The sequence below is a fragment of the Citrus clementina genome, unplaced genomic scaffold (genome assembly GCF_000493195.1).
Source record: "Citrus clementina cultivar Clemenules unplaced genomic scaffold, Citrus_clementina_v1.0 scaffold_5, whole genome shotgun sequence".
NCBI lineage: Eukaryota > Viridiplantae > Streptophyta > Magnoliopsida > Sapindales > Rutaceae > Citrus > Citrus x clementina.
In genome coordinates this window covers 19630634-19635623 of record NW_006262201.1, presented here as the reverse complement: position 1 = coordinate 19635623, position 4990 = coordinate 19630634, and the positions used below count along the sequence as shown (strand labels likewise).

Below are 4990 nucleotides of genomic sequence, written 5' to 3'. Positions count from 1 at the left end.
CAATTGCTTCTGACCATAAATTTAGGGTTTCTGTTGCGGCTACTATTCCCTCCAGCTCTAATTAATAAAGAAAACAATTTATACAACTCATTCAACGTGGGGCCTTATTAAATTTCTTCTGTAATTCATCCTGGGATCCATGGGGAGGCTAGTAGCCGTGACAAGTGGGTCATTGAATAATCTTCGATCGGTATTCATCACCTCGAAGAATCAGAATAATACTTTGTTTATAAAAATAGAGGGGTTTAGTTATATATGTAGCATATTTGTAAAGAGTTTATATTTTCTAGATTTTGATTCCCATCTTCAATAGAATGTTGTTCCTAGTAAACACTACTATTTTTTGTTTTGGATCTTCCAAATCATTCCGGTGGGAGATTCAGATTCTTTTTTTTTTTTATCCTTCGATAAAAAAAATTCACTCTTCTCATTAAAATTGGAGGTAGAACCAATAAAGATTTCTTTTTCTATTCATTTCTAGATTTGAGTACCTCATTTAAGAATTATTTTTGCTCCGGTCAGTAGGAATAAATTGTAATACCTGTGAATGTAAAATGGCATGAGGCGGTGAAAGAGTTTATAAGCAAAGGAATATGTTGGAAACAGAGGAAAAACACATGCACGTGCAAAACAGAGAGAGAGAAGCTGCCAACTTACCCGATCTTGACCCGCCGGATCCGACCCGACCCGCGACTTTAACCCGGACGGATTTCACGTTTCCGACCACCGTTTTGGCCGAGCTTGGTACCGATCTGAAGCTTAGAAGCCGACCGTCGTTCCCCTGCCATCCTCACTGCCGAAAACGAACCGGAACGCCGGCGATCGAAGCTTGAAACCCGCGACTGCTTCACTTTACTCCGCCGAGATTTTCGCCGGTTTTGAGTGACACCACCGGTTGGATTTTGTTCCTCATGACTCCCTCTTCCATTTCCGACCATTCATAGGCACCGAGAGTCGTCGTTTTGCTGCCGGTCGATTGTTGGAACTCACGGCTGTCGAGCTAGATTCCGGCGTCGTTGCCGCGCGTTGGAGCTCACCGCCGGTACCATTGAACTCAGCGTGATTGGCACTTTAAGATTTGAGCTTCCTGGCCAGCGTTGACCAAATTCCGGTGACCGTTGACCGGCAAGGGCATTTTGGTAATTTCACACTATGAGGGCAATTTTGTCATTTCTGAGCCTGTGGATATTTTAGTAATGCATAGAATTGTGAATTGGGTGTAATTACGATTTCGAGGATAATTCGGTGATTTATGATTTCGGAGCATGTTAATGATTTACGGACTCAAGGGCATTTTAGTAATTTTATCGTCACGGGAGTTGTTAATTATGGATAAATGTTCGTTTCGAGTTATTGCATATATTTAGTCGGAATTCCGATTTACGGAGAATAATTATGTCGTTTCCTTGATTTAGGAGGATCCGCGAGCGAGAACCGGTCCGCGGACGTAGACGATAACCGACTGTGAACACCGTCACTGTGAGTGGAATATACGAAACTTATTTTTAGAGTTAATTATGATAGTAAAGCATGGTTGCGGAATAAGTATTTTTAAATGTGCTGATTTAATGATTTCTCGAAATGGATTTTATTCACTTGTTGATATTATATGAAAATGTTTGGTTAATAATTTTGCGTATCGATTTTGAATAAAGTGTGATATTATTTGAAAGTTAAGAAAAGTGGATTCAAATGTGGTATGATTTAAAATGTGGTAAAGAGGTATAAGAAAAGTGGATTCAAATGTGGTATGATTTAAAATGTGGTAAAGAGGTATGTGAATATGAGTACAGTGATATAGATGAGGGGTAATAAGGGAGGCCCGCCAAACTGAGGGGTAATAAGGGAGGTGCGCGCTCTGATTGTAAGGAGGCCTTTGGGGCCCGTCTGAGTACACATAGAGGCTTTGGGCCGTGTGCTTGGGCGCTTTTGTCCTTTGGGGACTAGATTATGCATGCAGAGATATGATGAGATATGATTTTCAGATTTGTGAAATCGATATGATTTGGTGATATGATTTCTATGGTTGGTAATCTGATTTAAATATTTAATGATTTATTTCTGATTTCTCACTTATGGTTTAATGAAACCGTGTTTGGATATGCTTATTTCTTTTAAAGTAAAGATTAATTTTCAAACCTACTATCCACTCACTGATCTCACTGAGTTTTAAACTCACCCCGTTTTTATTATATTTTCCCCCCCTCACCAGGAGGTTGCAGGTACACCAGACCGACCCAGCGACTGTATATATTTTGAGTCTTGGCCACGTGATGGTGCTAGAGTATATAAATGTTTTTGTTGGGACATCTTGGTCATCTTGTTCTTTTGGGGTTGTATATTATATAACTCAGTATTTTTGGTTGAGTATGTTGAGCACTGGAGTTTGTTGTATATTCATATTTGTACTTTGGGAGTGTTATATATATAAAGGAGACTCTGTCGAATTTTTCAGCAGATTCTTTACGTATAATATTATTTTTAAGTCTGTTTTGATGTAACTAGATAGACTCGCCTGGGGGGTTTCGGGGCGGGTCGTTTCATAAATAGAAAAGATAAATCCCTTATGATACACCAAATCTAACTTGGTTATTGATAGAGTAAATAGATTTGCCATTTCTTGAACAAAATCATGACATAACATGGATCCCCTCTGTTTTAGTCATGAAATAGATGAAACAAATCAAAAAATAGATTTTTGTCCAAGAATGAAATTTTATTGGAACTATCGATATCCAGTTCATCCTTCGAAACCATATCACATCCCAGATCTAATGAAATAGGATGAATTGAGATGATATTTTGTAAATACATAATTATCTTGGATATATTAACATTTTTTCTCTAATTGCCTGGAAGGGACAAAAGAAACATCCACTTCTTTCTTCAGCAATTTCTAGTCTCAAATGGACTCTCAGTAGGATTCAAACCCAGATGAAATTATGACCATCAGTTAGAGGAAGAAGAATGAATGGATCTTGTAGGATTCCCAAGAAATTCTTCAATATCTTCCAAAAGTATATGCGTATTCATCTACCTTTTATGTTCTTTGAATAGCTAGGACATTGATTGATCAATGTGTGATATTCTAGATCCTCATTCCTAATTACGGAATCAAAATGATATCTAGATTGATTAGAAGATTCTTTCAAATGGCTAGAATCTGTTACTTGAATGAAACTTAATCTTGTGGAATCATATTGAATATTTGACTATACATTTTGTACCTTGGTAAAAAAATTGATCCTTGTTTACCAACCACACATTGTCTAACCAAATCCAATTCTCTCTCGCTATGTTCCTTAAAAAATTCAATTCTTGTGGATTCTTCTCCTAACTAAGGAAGAGATCTTTGCGAAATTGCCACATATGAAATTGAGCACTATTTTGCAAAGAAATAACCCACTTGTTTCTCAAGAAGAGGTGGAAAAAATGCTCAATGTCATTTGATTGAATAGTTGACCCAGCCCCTTGTTGTTTGAGGAAAATTGGTATTTTTTCACGAAAAGTAAATATGAGATAACAAATCCAATTTATCATTAAGATTTCAAATAAATGTCTCGAATTCAAGTTGATTATGTTTCACCTATTACTTGACAAAGACTATCAACAATTCCCAATCATGGTCCTTGCAATCGGATCACCCATATGATATACAAAAGATATTTGAGATCTTTATCTCTATTTCAGCAATCAGTTTCATTACATATCTTACAACTAGAATCCCCTTTTTTTTCCAAGCTAATTCCTCCACCACCGCGAACCAATTAGATTCAAGTATGATAAACTTTTTAGTTATTGGGAGAACCCAAGTACTCTCTTCCAAATCCAGGAAAAGGGTTTTAGAGGATTTTTTTTTTTCTTTTGGAAGATACAAGAGCGAAACAATCAACCTATTGATACTAGAAGACCCAAAATTGAAATTTCTTGCAATGTAACAATTTTGGGTCCAATAGAATTCATAAGTATAGGAAGAATTGTTGGATCTTTAATCCAATTTTGTTGGATCCTTCATCTAACTTTGGATTTATATATGAATAATCATGTGTTACGTATTGTCGTATAAAGCTAAGCCCAATTAAAACTGATCTATTAAGATTTTCAATAATTTGGACTTCAATATATCTTATAGGGTGGGGGCCATTAATATATAGAGACTTAAGGGTAATTGCTATTTCTATGATGGGCTGAAATAAGAATATCTAAAGATAACAGAAAAAGTTATCTAAGTAAATTATTATAGTACCCAAGTCACACGTATCATTCTATTCTTTTTGACATCCCGTCATCAAAGATAGTGCATAAAGGAAATTAAAGAATTCATTAGGAGAATGTGTTGATTTAGAAGACAAACCACAACATCTCTACAAACAAATTAAGCACAATGGATTCATGTATGCCTCTGCATATTTAAATAATTGATTTTTGGTGATACAACATGAATGTTCCTGAATTTTAAGTGGTGGCTTTAACCAAAGATTAGTGTTCTTACAAGAAGCCCTGCAAAATAGAGATTTTCTCTTTTGACCATATGTTGATTGTTAAGATGGTATATAAGGATCACTAGTACAAACAATACTACACACTTGATCGTGAAATATAGATTGCGTTTTGAACCCTATAAATTGTGTGAAAGTAAGATACTCTGAATTCATGGATCCAAGAGTCTTATAAAATGTTCTTCCTGGAAAAAATGTGAATAAAAGAATTCTGGAATTTATTCTACTCTTCTAATTTAATGAGGTTTTCTTGTCTTTGGATTTTGATTTGAATTCCTTTTTAGTAGGAAAATTATTCTAAAACAAGCATGTTAAATTTTATTATAAAAAGTTAAAGACACAAGGTATTGTATATTGGATTGTGCTATTGTAAATGCTGAAAAACAAAAATTATACATTTATCAAAAATAAAGAGAAGACAACTAAATTAATGACAACTCCACTACGTGTGACGACCCCGACCCTTGGGGCACGTGAGAATTAAGAATATT

General features: G+C 35.5%; 1 long non-coding RNA gene across 1 annotated transcript; it reads left to right on the top strand.

Annotated features, from left to right (window-relative positions):
* The first annotated feature begins 537 nt into the window (after window positions 1-537).
* On the top strand, window positions 538-2525 carry LOC112097686. The gene is made up of 3 exons (XR_002905183.1): window positions 538-1139; window positions 1416-1479; window positions 2213-2525. It is a non-coding gene; the product is annotated as an uncharacterized LOC112097686 (long non-coding RNA).
* The last annotated feature ends 2465 nt before the right edge of the window (window positions 2526-4990 follow it).